At 41.0% G+C, this 15,930-nt stretch overlaps 1 protein-coding gene and 1 long non-coding RNA gene across 2 annotated transcripts in view; one reads left to right on the top strand and one right to left on the bottom strand.

The window, feature by feature from the left end:
* Positions 1-13,409, top strand: part of LOC147167573 (uncharacterized) — a 158,885-nt gene extending 145,476 nt beyond the window's left edge. The window contains exon 6 of the long non-coding RNA XR_015096391.1: positions 13,323-13,409. This is a non-coding gene — a long non-coding RNA (uncharacterized LOC147167573). The remainder of the gene's footprint in view (positions 1-13,322) is intronic.
* LOC147167572 (metabotropic glutamate receptor 4-like) overlaps positions 1-15,930 on the bottom strand; it is a 140,698-nt gene that overhangs the window by 42,326 nt on the left and 82,442 nt on the right. The gene's annotated exons all lie outside the window — the stretch shown is intronic.

The following is a 15,930-nucleotide window of genomic DNA, read 5'->3' as shown; positions in this document are numbered from 1 at the left end:
GACCAGTCACTTCAGTTTCCTTGCTTTGCTACAGGAGCTTTGTGTTCATGCGTGTGAGGAGATTTTGAAATAATCTCCACTTTGAAACGATTCCCCTTTTCTCCTCAAGTGCTCCCCAAATAACTTAAAATGCTTGCGTGGAATTGACGTTAGCATCCGCCGTTGATGTTGTTCCAAAAAATAAATCCCACAGTCCTTTGCAAAAAAAATAAAATAAGGCGTCACACTCGCTCCCTGTTAGGCTTTCATCTCGTTCGCCGTGTCCGTGCTCGGCTCATGTTCAATTAAAGCATTCTAAATACAACAGCGTGAGATCTAAAGAGTCCATTTGTCATTCCTGCACTCCACTGACTTTCCCAATTGTACTCATTTCCCCTTGTTGTTTGTTTGCCACATGTCTTTCTGTGCGTGCGTTTGGTCTTTGGAGCCACTCAAGTAAATAATTAAGAAATGAAACATGCAATCTCCACTGCTTTTTTCCCCACCGTCTGTTTACTTTTAGCGATAAGAGCTTGTAAAAACAAGCTTAAAAGTGTGCGGTGCAGACAGAAACATCAGCGAAACACTCAACAGTGTGACAGTAATGCTAATGATACTGAATACTGATACTGGTGCGAACATTGCTTTTGAAGCAAGGGTTTGGTTCGCATTGGCTACAATCAGAGAAAAGACCATAAAGTGGCTTTTTTGTTAGGAGTCAATGAAAAGCTAACATAAAAATCTGCAAACTGCCAGCGGTAAATGGTCCAATAAATGTAAGATTCGCAAATAAACAATGTCTGCAATAAAATAGAAAAAAATTAAATAATATCCCGCCATCTTTTTTGTTGTTGCTATTGCTTGATCCCATAATAATAATAATGATAATACATTTAATTTATAAGCACCTTTCAAGACAGCCATAAAGATTTTGGGCAGAAAAAAATAAATTTAATTCAATAAATAAATGCAATAGGAAGGACAAACTGGCAGGAAACTTTAGATGGAGTAGGCAGTCCGGAATAGGTGAGTTTTGAGTTTTGATTTGGAGGAGAGAGAGTCACTGTTTCTGGTAGACTTTTCATTGAATCTTACATGCGGTTCTGGTGCAAACCATAGAGAAAATGGCCCAAGCCAAGATTCAAACCCAGAACTCCTCAACAGTGAGGCAAACATGCGTCCACTAGACCGGCGTGCTGCATTCAATGATATACAACAGATGATATCAGTTATTTTTAGGAAAGTGCAACATTTCAATGCAATTCTCTCGAGATGGGTCTGAATGATTGTGAGTCACTGACGGTGTAGTGGTTTACTCGCCTGAGGCAGCGTGGGTTCAATTCCCACTTAGTAATGTGAGTGTGAATGGTTGTCTGCATCTGTGTACTGTGTGTGACTGACAACCAATCAAGTGTGGTTTGCCTTTTTGTCAGCCGCGGTTTTTGAATTATTATGCTATAAATACACTATAATAATGGCATTTGTTTTTGCCTTGGCTCTCTATCTGAAGAGGCTGTTTAAATGCAGCTTGAAGTTGCGTTTCCATCCTGCTCGGTTTTGTTTTCCGTGTGATATTGTTCAATTGAGTTTGCCCTGCTGCCAATAGCATAGCGCTAGCATGACGTCCGCTAACCCAGATGAGATGCTAGTCCCTGTCTAAAGAGCAGGCTCAAGACTTTTATCAATCACATTGTGACAAACAACCTTTCATACATTCAAATCGCAACTGATGCTGCCTGTCTGGAAGTCGGGTAAGCAAAATATTACACCATCAGTGACTTTTGGACATACGTTGCACTTATTAACTCCAGCAACACCTACACGTCCTCAGTAAATTACAGTAAATGAAAAAAAAAAAAAAAAGCAATCAAATGTCATCATCTTTATTCTACACTAATCCATTTTGTAACCTTGAAATATTGTATGTCAGGATCGTAATAAACTGGAGGATCCCTTAAAAATCAGTGGCGGGCTGTAGCCTACATGTGCTTTCTCGGCATTCAGTAGGAACGTACCCAACATAATCACTCTTCAATAATACCACCAATATCACATTGCAATTATAGAAACCGTCAATAATATACCCAGGAAAAAAAAAGCAATATAAAAGCACGCAACTGTGCCACATACATCATTTGTAGCGGTACCAAATCGATATTTATCTAATAACATGAGAAAAATACAATGAAAATGCAGTTATACAATGGATGCGGTTTGCGGCATACTGTTACTGTGCGTGTTGTGCTCGTCAAACTTTTGGTGAAAGTTCTGCTCTGACCAAACAATCAGAGTTGCTCGTAGGTCACAAAATGATGATATTATTGTGGCACTGCGAGTTGGCCCTCGGAGCCAAATGTGAAATCTGATTGGTGAAAAAAAAAAAAAAAAGCCCCATGTCAAGCAGAGTTTAAGTCATGCCGAGCAGAGACTGTACAACTTATTTTTTATTTTATTGTATTTATTTATTTATTTTGCTGTTCACGACAGTTGCTATGTCAGATCATTCAAGTGGCCGCCATACAAATCTGACACTGACCAGACCCCGCCCGACCCGGTCCGACTGCAGTTTATCGAGGAGGCGGGACCAAAAGAAAAGAAGGAATCCGATTGGGTAAACAAATCTAACATCCCGATACATGCACTGGAAACAGTGCAACGAACAAAAACGCTATGAAATGAAGAGAATAAATGAATTTAATTGTTGTAAATATAATGGATTGATTATGACCACAGAGTTATGCAGTAACTTCTTTTTATTCACATATGACAAAAAAAGTTAAAAGTTCTATGCGTGTCATAGTTTGAACTTTGAACCAAGGATGATGTCATGAACTTTGCATTACATGTACTGTATTAGCCCACATACAACATAAAGTACATCATCACTTTTATTTTCCTTTCTCTCGCCGAGCTGCTCGTATTGCTTTCAATCAAACCAATTGACTCGTGGCTGACCTCGCCACGATGACTACTAGTCGAGAATAACGCCTCTGGCTCCCTATAAGCCCGAAGAACAGCAGTGCTTTACACTCTCGGCACTTAATTGACTCCATAATAGTGTCATAGTCCAGTGGCACTGAATTGACGGTGTTTTCAAGCATGCTTTGTCAAACACTAGCGGGGGGGCGGGGGGACGGGGGGGGGGGGAAGTCCCCCAAGGCAATGTTTAGCACCCTCACTACCCAATAAACCAACTGTGATGCAAATTGGCAAAAAAAAAGAATTTCATTATGAAGCTATTGCCACGTAAATACTCATTTGACGAGCTAAAAAGTTCAGGCAAATACTTAATTCATTATATTGGCGTCTTGACTTACAAGTGACCAAAGTACGTTTTTTTAGATTGATGATTGAGATGATTTCACTGATTTGCAAGCAAGCCACTCTTCTAAAGACTATACAACTATTTAAAGTTTCTAATTTTGACAAACTTCGACAAGGGAATAGACAAGATGAAGAAAGAAAGAAAAAAAAAGCATTGGAACAGAATTGAGCAGCCTGCATCACCTTTCAGTCGCCTGATTTTTTTTTTCTTCCTATTCTTATTCATGCGTGTGCAAAAATGGGTAACTTATTGTGTTTTGCCACCTCTTCCCCGTGTCCTGTGTGAACCGCGTGAGTGTTACCTTCCCTCAAAAAGTGTTGATTAAAAGAAGGAAGTGTGCAAAGGTGCCATACAGACGAGGCTCACTCCCCAACAGTGGGCATATTATTTATTTATAATAATAATAATTATTATTATTATTATTGCTTCCACCATTTACAGATAAATTGTCGTTGCTTGTCTGCCGAGCTGAGTCATGTGAGGCGGCAGGCTGGTAAACGACGACGACGCCGCTGCTGCGGCTGTTGCTGCTTTATCATTGGATCACACATTGTCCTGCTGCAACGCGCGTCTACAATGTTCAGCATCATGACTCACCAACAAGGAAATAATTGGCTGAGAAAAAGCCATTGCTTTTTTTTTTTTTTGATCAGCATTGCCGGGAGTTGCTTTTTGGATCGATAAAATGCATATTTTAGAAATCTGAGCAGATCAGTTGACATGTATTATTCCTCTGGCTGTGACTTGGGTTTCTATGATTGGCACACAGAGACAAATATTCACAACTATGGAGCAGTTTAGAGCAGGTGTCACTAGTTTGCGTTTCTGGGGAGGGCATTGACTTGAGGGTTATTTCTTGTTTACACCTGTTGAACGGTCAAGCAGGATAGCATTTAGCAGTTTAATTCTTTACATGTTTTCACTGTTTTTAGTCTATATAGGCCGAACAAAAGGACAAAAATTGATTCACATAAGAATCGCAATTCTCATTTAGTACGATTCAGAATCGTTTTTGAAATGTTCCAAAAACGCTTTTATTTAAATTATTTTATACTGTCTTCCCCTTGTTTGTGTGTGCCTTTATTGGGAGCGTTGTACCCGATTTGGCCACTTATGGGCAGTGTGGTTCCATGCGTTCTGATAAACTGTTAAGTTGTAGCCACATTAGAGAGTAGAAGGAAAAAGTCACGATCAAGTTATTCCGATAAAAGTGTAGGAAGAGCATATGCAGTTGAGTAAAGTTAAGATGCTGTATACATTTCTGAAGCGTTTTTGTATGAGCGAGTAGCGCGCTAATTAGCATTAGCGAGTTAGACTGGAGTAGATCACGAAATTTTGCACATCTATGAATTGAAGCAGAAATCATTGTCAATCAAATCATTTTGAATCAAAAAAAACGTTCAGAATCAAAGATCGATTCCGAATCGAATGGCAGACCCAAAAATCTGAATCGAATCGCGAGATTCCCACCCCTAGAATTCGGTTTATGGGAGTATGATTATAAAAGTAGAATATCTTTTTGGGACATAATTGACGTAGCTGCAGCACAGTTGTCCATCATTAGAGCGGAACCCCTGTTGCCCGGCCGGCAGCTCCTAAAGGAAGAAACTCAGCAGCCGGAGTAACACAGCCGATGCATCACAACTTACAAGGAGACGCGGGCGAAAATATAACGGACGTCCAAACAAGGCCTCTCGGCCCGTTCATTACACCGCCTTGTCGGGGCTCGCATCAAGCCTGGCTTCATACATAATGAATGCGCACCCCAGGGGAACATTTTCATAGAAATTCTGCGAAGCGATGCAACCTCAAGAACGATGCGTGGCGTGTTTTCAAAATGCTGAATAATTTACAGATGTTTTTTTTCCCCCCACCCTTCACTAGCTCACTGTCTCTCTCTCTCTCTCTCTCTCTTTCTCTCCCATCTTCAATCCTCGGCGCTGTCTCGAAGACAACCGTGGCTGTGGGAGATAAATGACCCGCGTCCATTTGTCATCATCGCCACATCACCGCTCGACGAGGATGAGGCGCTTTTATCCGCTAACTGACGGATTGATACGCCTGCTTTGCCCGTCGCGCTTTCAAGCATTTGGAGTTGATTGGCAAAAATCCATGTGTTGTGTAAACGACGACGACGCTGCTTACATTGCAGGTACATTGATGCGGATTCAAACGGCAAAGCGGCGGAAACAAAGTAAAGATGAGTCGTTTGTTTTGTTAATTGGGCCCCAATCACACGCCACACGTTATTCTGGAAGCCAGACTGGGTACTATGGAGCTTCTTTCCTTGTTTTTGTCCTCGCGTTATGCCCGAGTTACGTTCCTACGCTGGCGATTTAAATTTCGATTTAAGTCGGATTTCACCGTTTAAGTCAATATTTACATCAAAATACTTTGTACAGTAATTTAAAAAAAACATTTTTGCGCAACCCGGAAGAGCCGGAACCAATATTCCGTGTTTCCGCACGGACCTTCCGTTGCTGACGGACGGCAGAGCGAGGCTAATTCAAACTCAAACCTGATGGCGAGCCAACTTGCTCGATGACGTCCATTGCTGGAGGTAATAACAACACAACTTTAAAGAAGTTTAAAATGGCGTGATTACTGTGGGAAATTAACGAAAAAGAAGGTGCTACGGGCGAGGTACGGATGCCGTAAAGTCGAAACGACGTAGGTCGCGTACGACGTAACTCGAGGACTCCCTGTAAAGTGACTCTGGAATTTTATTTATTTATACGGGAACACATTGTTGTCACATACTGTAACATAACAATAATATTTTGTTTTATTTCATTGAAATTTTATTTCATTTGATTATCTTGTGCTGCAGTATAGTTTTGATGGAGAATTATTTTATCTTTAGTTGATCAAAGGAAATATAGCCATTGCCCCATTGCCTTGGAATAAATATAATTTTAAAAAAGCCTCTTCAAAATTCTGTGCCTTGATGAAAGCTGAGCGCCAAAAAGCTAATTTCATCAACTACTGAAATAGACGCGTGATCTCACTCTTTGTGCTTCTATCACCATTATTTCCTAATCTGTTTTCCATTCACAAATTTCCCGGGGAGTGAGAAAACAGTTGTCATCATTTGGACGGAAATAACAAATGCAATATAACGGGATTCTATATAATAATAATTTCTCGGAAAAGCCTCAGTTTAAGGTTAGCGACGAGCTTGTGATGTCACAGCTGTCCTTACTAATTACAAATATGACTCCCTTGCAAATATAAGAACTAAAAGAAAAACACGACTGTACGACGACCTCACTAAGGACAAAAACCATAAAACCATCGTACCTTTACCAGACGGTAACTACCTTCCTAATGACGGTGTGCTTTGCTAGCAGCCGCTTTGACGGTCACAATGCATCCAGAGCTTGGAGGAGCTTCTCATTGTGCCAGCAGGAGACGCAGCCAGCCGCCGCCCATTTCAGCACAGAAGGCCCGCAAAGCATTTTGGCAAGCTCTCGGCGAGTCAGGAGACGCGCGCCAGCTTTTAAGCGGATCCAGCCTTTCCGCTCGCCGTGTGCATTGGCACCGGCGAGCGAGCGACTCTGTCGAGGTTATCCTCGGCTAACCACTGTTAGTCGGCTCACCGGCCGACTCCGCGTGCTTCTTAGCTCATTTGGATCACGTTTCTTCGCTGATGCTCGGTTGCTAACCAAAACAGCACAGCCTACCAAGCTGCCCAGACGGCCTAATTGCAATGTGACTGAACGTAAACTATTTCTCTCATGGTGTTTTTTTTATATACGATCTTAATGGCGTTTCTCAGTAATAGTCTGCTTTTGCGTTGTTTTAAATTGCAGCTTCAGGTGAGGTAAATTGTAAAATACTGGGTTGTATTTTTATAGATGCCTACAGCAACATTCTTAGGCCAATGAACTTAGCATTTATATTATTAAAAGTCCTGTAATATTTGTTGCACTCATTTATAGGGGTGTTAAAAAAATCGATTTGGCGATATAATCGCGATATTGCAGCGCACAATTCTCGTATTGATTCAATACGCGGCCGAATTTTTGATGGAAATATTCATTTAAACATCTTACTTAGAGTTAGGGTTCGCACTTTAAGCATAGAAGAATGTTAATGGAACACTAAACATTAATATTTTATTTAAATGCTGTAGATATATGAAACAGATTGCAATCTGTTTGTTAAATACTGTACAGTGGTTCAGTTATAAGCCTAAAGTTTTAGATAAAAACATTTTCATACAAATATTACAGTGTACATGTACAAGTTTACTGATTCGTATTTTCTAAATTTGAGTTTAAAAAAATTGCAATAATCGACTTGTAGATTCGTATCGGAATTAATTGGTATAAAATCGAAATGTGACCTATGAATAGTGGTATGGTCCGAATGCCAGGTACCGGGCAATTCACACCCCTGTTAAATTAGCTCCGGCAACTCCCCACCGCCACCCCCCAAAATGGGTTTATCAAAATTAATGTATTTAAATATTAAAATAGAAAATTGTAGCAAAGCTTATATACAGAGGTGGCAAATCCATGTCCAGAAAGTAAAAACCCTGCCACAGTTTGACTTTAGTCCCAGGTGCTAGCTAGCTAGCTAGCTCCCATGGTGCTTGTTTACCTGATAGGGAGCTAGCTAGCTGGCATCAGGGGCTAAAGCCAAACTGTGGCAGGGCTTTTACTTTCTGGACCTGGATTTACCACCTCTGCTTATATAGACTATATATGTAAATATATATATTTATATTCTAAATAATTGACAATTAAGTATAACATATTAATATTCTTAAACAAGAGTACAAAGGTTTCCCCCCTCCTGGTCTATGACCTGTTGCACCTGATGACAAGGCTGCATCGCCATACTTATTATGGAAAATGGACTGTTCATTGCACGGGTGTCAAAAGCCTGCGATCCGACCCGCAACATCATTTTATGTGGCCCCAAAGGCAAGTCATGTGTATCGAGTCCAGGTTTCTTGCAAATTGTCTTCACTTTTAACAACGGAGATCGGAAATTGTTACCGCCACTTTTAAAAATACATTGAAAAATATTTAAACGATTATTTACTGGTTTCTGATTTTAAAACTAACCATCCATCAATTTAATGTGCATATGTGACAATATAATATATTTATATTTTATAATGCCTTAAAGTCTAACCTAGTTTGACACCCCTGCATTGCTTGTACACAAATGGTTGAGTCGGTGGAGTGTCTGCCCGCCCATCACGTCTGAAATTAAGCCGAGATTAGAACCCGGAATCTCGTAACGCTGAGCCAGACATGCTAACACTAACGCATACTCCACCATGCCTAAAACTGTCCAAATTGAAATGCATCGTGCCACAAACGTTGCCATGTATCATCAATTACTCGCTGGCAGATTGACGACAGCTTGAAGACCTTTTTTTTTTTGCGGCAAAATATGATTTAGGTGTGTGTGTGTGTGTACGCATATGCGCGCGTGTGTGTGTGATGAGCTGTGATTGGCTCAGCTGTCCCAGACGGAGCTGTGAAAGCAGCCAAGTGTGACTAGGCTCGAGTGTATTAATTAAACGGCAACACCTGCGGATCCGCGCTCCACCTTCATTTGAGCCCTTTTGCACTTGGGCGCCGGCGCCCGTGAGGAGTCGCGGCAGGTGGTCCTGCGCCGACGATTTGTAGTAAAACGCCTTAAGTGTCACTTTACACTCAGGTCATTACTTTGAGAACACTTGTGCTCTCTCAAGAAGTCCTCTACACACACCGTAACGCTGCACTTACAAGCTTGCATGAATACGGTACTTTCAATTGAAGCGCAGTTGCTTTACCAAGACTGAAAGTTGCCCGCTAAAAGAAAAAGACCGTATTTCCTCAAAATGTGGTCATTTGCTAAACTGCACAGAGTGCCCAACATTTAGTATGGTAAGGTGTTTATTTGGGGGCTTATAACAGCTGGTAGGATTCCATACATAACTCTTTCACTTCCAGTCGTTTTCACTGAAGCAACCCCCTTCGCTCCCGGCTGTTTTACTGGATTTTGACAGATTTTGCAAGGCCCACATAATATTGTGCTCTATTGCTAAAGATTAGAGTCTCATAAGTACATTTGTATCTGTTTCCGTCTTGCATACATTTGCATTTGAATATAGCTAAGTTTCAACATTTTTCACATTCCTGGTGAAAACACTGTCAAAAAGAGCTTGTTGCAACATGGTCCTGGTTGATCTCTTATACTCGGCTGCCACCTGCTGGCCGTTTTTTTGTAATAACTACCATTGCTTTAAGCCACCTCTTCATGTCAAAAGCTGTATCATCTGTGTCAGAAGCTCTATCACGTTTGAATGAGTTAATTAATCTGCAATACTGTTTACATTCCTTGGTAGGTGCTGCTGTATTGGTTAGCAACAAGCATGCATTATAACCATTCAACTGGATTATTTAGCTAAAATATCCCCCGGATCAAAAAGTGTTACTACATGATACAATACACATGCATCATATTTATTGTCTAGCCCATTTGAGAGGGTGGCCCTGTCACATGCAAGTAAACAATTGAACGCCCCACCCCATATATTGCTGGACCAATGATGACTATGAATGTTGTAACCATGACAACCAGGGGTGGAGCTTGGGGACTGACCAGGCAAGGAATTGACTTCTACTAGCGGGAGTACAGTGCAGTGTGTGAGTGCCCATTAATACAAGTGAAGCATTTTCACTCATGGAGGGCAGCACTTCATTTACTAACTAAGCTGTGCGTATGTGGTACATGGACTCATCATCAAACACAAACACCCGCCACTGCATCAACAACATCACAGAGCAAACAATAATGTGGCACTTATCGGAAGCTAACGATTGATAATGCTAAACTGGGCATTTTAAAAAAACATTGCAGCTCTGCTTACCGTTTGTCTTTGACTTAATAGCAGGGGAGTTACAACTGGGGGCTCTCCATGAATGTTTATCGCGTTTCAGACAAACAACTCCAAACATCACTTGAAAGTGGCTCTGGATCTTAGCCCACCCTCGCTGAGAGAAACTTGGTGTGGGGGTTAACTCTGTTATGTAAATTGGCCCATGCTGTTATGTAACAGCTTGGCAGAAGTTTCGTTCACATGAATGTTTTGAGAAATTGGCAGAAAATGAAATATTTGCCTGGTTGTTTAACTTAACACTTGACAGGTGGACAGGCCCGCCATAGATTACGCAAGCAATTAAGCAAAATGATGAAATATTTAGTAATGTTGTTGAGGTCTGCTCATTTTTCTCTTTTTTTTTACCCCCCCCTCTCCCCCGGATAGTTACACATGCAGAAGGTCAGACTGACCTATGATTTTTCTTTTCTTTTTTCTAATGATACAAACTTAACAGGAGGGTTAAGCCATGTGGGTTGCCAGTAACTCAAGCACCACAGAGGTGCAAAAGTAGCCTGGCGGCCACCTCCAGCGTACGCATACATTACATTCTAACACCGTAATTATGTCCCGTGCTCGGCCCCTGCAGTACATCTTCAAAGTGGCCAGATTTCGCTCACAAGCTGGGTTTAGGTTCCCCTCCGAGCCACCGCTGCTGCTCAGCCCCCTTTTTGGCTTTTGTGAGAAAAAGATTTGAAGGAAAAGTAGGGGAATAATGTGAGTAAAAAGTAAGCCGTCAAAAAAGTCGGCCCGAGGGCTCGCGACTGCGACGTCGTGTGACATTATTTTTAAAAAGCCCGTCGCTCAGTTAATTCAAAGTTTTGTTTGTGTGCATAATGGAGTCAAAATCACAATATTATGACTTAAGGCAAGATGTGTACAAGCGATGACTTTAAATACATTTGGCTTTATTAATATTTAAATCCCCCAAACTGATTTGCCGCAGTTTTGTCGCAAACTGGATTGTAAATACACGCGCTGTCCTATCATCGCTCTCTCATACACACAATATGACATTCCCCTTTTTCTTGATGCCCGCTTTGTCTCGCACGCCTCACCGAAAACCGATGTATTATTCACAGACAGAAGCACGCATTGTTCTGCTACAAAAGGGACATTTGACGGGGAAACACAGCACCAGAAACAAATAGCAGATGACTCCGTGACATCCAACAAATTATTTTAGAGCGAGGTGGCTGCACCATGACAGATAATCAGCCAAGAGGCGTCTTTTTTCCTTCTTTTTTATCATGTTATCGCTTGTTTTTAATTAAAGCCTACATGGCACGTGACTTATCAACCGCCGAAAGGTGTTGCTGCAATTTTAACGCTGCTTTTAGACTCTTAAATCACACAGATTAATGCATTCATTATTTGCATCCATGGCAGCATGGTGGTCTAGTGCAGGGTTTGGTGACCTTACTGTAAATACTCAAAGAGCCACAGAAGAGAAAGCCTAAAATGAAGATTATTTTTCTTTTCCTGTATGCTCTGATTTTTTTTTTCTGTACTCAACAAAAGCATTCGGAAGTCTGGGAAAAAAAGGAATTGGCTTGAAGCCTACTTTCACATAAAATCCTCAAAATTTATTTGAGTCCTCCTATTTATGACATAAAAATCCAACCTTAAATTTAGGGCTGGGTTTAAAAAATCGAACAGAGCTTGATATCGATTCATAAAACCCTGAAGCAATTATTTTAATATCTCTTTTTTCCCATAAATTTATAAGACAATATAATTTTAAAGACTGATTTTTTTTTTTGGTATTTTACCGTTTTCATGTTCACATGTATTTAAAGTATTTTCTTACATTTATAAAAGACCTGACTTATTGTACTTAAAGACAATTCAGAATCTTTTTAATTTATATTTATAATTATTTAATTAGAATCATGAAAATATTTTCATGTTATCCTTGCTGATGCCAATGTTTGTGTAACACTTAAGCGATTTATCACACTAAATAAATTAAACGGTTACTTCCTATGCAAAATTCAATTTGGAATTTAATGTTTGTGGAGTTTTTAGCGTGCCTTTGATATTTAAGAAGATTTGATGTCCCATAATTATCAATATCGGATTGAAGTGAAGTGGAATTGAATCAAATCGTAAAGAATTGAAATCGAACTCGTGTGAATCGAAATCGAATCGATTGAGGAAATTAGAATTGATACCCAGCCCTACTTAAATTATCCATAGGAAGGCCAAAACCGAAATTTGAACCCCGAATGCTGAACTGTGAGGCAGAGAGGCGCTAACTGCTTGTCCACCGTCTCGTCGGGCTTAGTATTTAAACAGGTGAACTCGGCTTTTGAAATTCACGAGAAGTGAATTGAGCTTGCAGCATAGTCAGAAGTGAGAGCTTGTGAGTTTGACTTTGACCACCTATTGAATTATTTCTTCAGCTCAGCGTCGCGGCCCTCATAGACGACGCCGTTCTTTACATGATGGAGAGCCTCGTTTTATACGAGGTGAGTGGAGATGGCTCAGCCCTCCCCCCCCCCCCCATCCACAAAAGATTGCTAAAAGCTGTGCGGAATACCGCAACTTCCTCAAATGCAAGTGAGTGTTTCGTGTGCGTGCCAGATTGCGGTAAGGTCGTTAATAAGAACCACAAATGATGATAGCTGTCTTATCGATTACACCTTCTTCTTTTTTTCCCCGCACACCACAACACTTTGCCTCAGTAAACACAGGCGTCACGATTGCTGACCCCCGGCAGCCCTCATCCATTGATCACGCGCGCTGATGTCGGTGAAGCCACATTGGCTAGCAGAGGATAAATATGTAGGTATGGTGGATCGATGTAAGTGATGAATTAGGAGAATGACATTTGAGAGAAGGATTATTTTGAAAACGCGACGGCATACCACTTGACATACGTCTGTACAACTGATGAGTGCTTTGAATTTGGTCACATTGGTTTAAGAATAGGTTTCTCGGGTATTGACGCTTTCCGTGACCTGAGGTCACTGGTGATGGCGGATTGTCGATATATGATGGAAAAGTGCAAAAGGCAAATTCCGACTGCTACGGCTGAAAACGATCTTAAACATCTGAAATGTTGTGAAATTCACTGGACCATAGATAGTTTTCACATAGCATAATATGCCCCACATTGTGTGTCGTTCACAGGTCCATGGCATGTCGAATGGGAACGGACAAAGAATTGTCTGGAATTGCAAAGATAAATCGAAAGGATTTCCAACCGACAAAGCCTACCAAAGTGTGTTCTGACCATTTTTATTAAGGTAAGTGTCATTGTAAAAATGCTTTTACCATAATGCGATCGTGATATACGTGAGCCGCTAGCCGTGGCTAGCTCTGACTCAAAATTGATCTGGTGGTCAAGATTTTGAGATCTCTTCAAATATCCTCCTTCAGGTCTCTTATTTTCCTTTCCCAGCAGCCCAAAAGTTGAAATTGTTGTTAGTGTATGAAAATAAGTAATGAATCAACAATGTTGTTGTTTTTGTTGCAACATGCTAGCGCTAGTAGCTAGCGCGGTCTGGGAAGTAGCTAACTTGGTTTAAAAAATAACCCCAAATTCTTCATAGATGCGCATAGCAACCAATAAAAGCCGAAAGTACACAAGACACAAGAATGTCCGTGTTTTGGGAGTCATCCTACCTCAGAGCATACGTGATGTTGCCACGAAGTCCGGTCCGGGTAGTAACATTTCTTACACAAGTAACGTTAGAGGAAGCTGAGTCCCCTGGATTTGGGAGGAATAAATGTAGTTCTTAAAGGTTTACATTTCTTGCAACTGTGAGTCACGTTTGTCTTATGACTCATTCCCAGTCAAATGATCTCTCATAGCACCCACGACTTCAAAATACGACGCCGGCGTAACGTGTCTAATAACGCACTAATAGCTTTACGCCACAAGTTGAAAACATCCACAGCTTGAAGCAGGTGAATGATACTCTAATGGCTGGAAAGCCTGCATGTTTTTCCTCATCTGAACTCTTAATGGGAGCCGCGTCTTTCACCAAGCTCACGCTTTGATGGGATTTCCTGTGCCCCGCCGTTTGTGGCGGCAGCTAAAGAATAATCAATAGTCAATTTTCTTTTTAAGTTTGGATTCCTAAAAAAGGAAAGCCAGATAGGACATACAAGATCTAAGTAAAACCACATTAGTGGAAAATTTTTCATTTATTGACACGTGAGGTGTGGCTTTTGGACCCAAACGCCATCAAGACAGGGATGTTGGAAAACAGTCTTTATATATAAAAACAAACTAACAATAGAGAGCAGAACTGGATTCAGATGGCCTTGAAGAAAGTTGAACTTCTTGAAAACACAGACAAACACTTGGACTTGAAACCATTTGACGGAAAACCTTGGCTACGGCCCTTGAGCAAGCTGGATGCAGAACTCAAAAGTACGGAAGACCGCTTGTATAGAAATGTTGGGATTGAAAACCTCGGCATGCCTTACTGACAAAAGTGTCATTCAGTAACTCGTGCTAGCGCAATGCACAATTCAATATGACAGAATAAAGCCTTTTTGATCAAATAAGAGTCACTAGACAAACTAATAGTAACTCGTTACTAGGAGCATAGCAACTGACAACATTCTCGTCATAAGGGCCATTTGCAGACTAGCCAAATTTAACGTTATCGTCGTAAAAGACATCATCATAACAGTACCCCCCCCCCCCACCTCAAAATGCCCAACACAATCATGACAAGTATGCTCCAGATTATACATTCACAATCAATATCCGCATCCATCTGTCCATGTTCTAGGGTGTGTTTCCTCATTAGGGTCGACGGCTAAGCTAGAAACGACCCCAGCTCACATTCAAACCTACGGAATATGCAATTTAGTGAACCTAACACAAACACTGGGAGAACATGCAGCTGGACGTTCAGACGCAGAACCTGTTGAATGTAATACAGACGTCCTAACCACGAGCACAACATGCTGCAATATACTGTGAAAATATATGACATAACATCTTTTCCATGGCCTGAGCCAGGAATCGGACTGCTTCTGCTCCGGAATCACTGAAATCCACCCCCACTCTCCAGTCTTTTCCCTTTCAGATGTTTCGTTTAGTGCTAATGGAATAATAGCAATCCTATTTGTATCTCACTGTGCTGCCTATTACCATATGGAAATCTTGTTTGTGTCTTCTTTTTACCACGTCTCTAAATGCGATTCGGTTCCTCACGTCAAGGTTACTTCACGGGCCGCGAAAGCGAACGGTCGCGGCAGAATTTTTCACTTTGCTTCACTAACATGAGGGCGTCTTGACAGCAGCACCTCTTAAGGTTCTTTTGCGACTCAATTGCATTTATTTGCCATTAGTGCAAGCGCACGCTTTGGCAAATGGACGAAAGTGTGCCACAACGGTGGGAGTGGACGCTGCCAAGTAATTGAATTATGAGTACACCAGAGCAAAGTTGAGTTTGATGCTAAAAGGGGCCAAGGACGCCATTGTCCCTCAGCAGACACATGAATCGCCTGCTCCTCTTAATATTACTCACATTTAAAAAATAAATAAATTAATAAATAACTGTTGAAACTATAATGGGAAATTTACATTTGAATGGTTTGTATAGAAATAGATGGGGATTTGATGTAGCTGCACATTAGCCACTTAGCACCCAGTGTATGCACTTGCGTTAGTTTGCCGTTCTTATGCATTCACAATCACGTTGTTTTTAATGTTCCAAATTCAGTATCTGCATTGTGTATCACTTCATAGTCCTCTCAATTAAATGCATAACTGACA

The sequence above is a fragment of the Leptonotus elevatus genome, chromosome 10 (genome assembly GCF_054856555.1).
Source record: "Leptonotus elevatus isolate MCC_2025b chromosome 10, RoL_Lele_1.0, whole genome shotgun sequence".
Taxonomy (NCBI): Eukaryota; Metazoa; Chordata; class Actinopteri; order Syngnathiformes; family Syngnathidae; genus Leptonotus; species Leptonotus elevatus.
The sequence above is the reverse complement of the archived record's forward strand: the minus strand, read 5'-3'. Positions and strand labels throughout refer to the sequence as shown.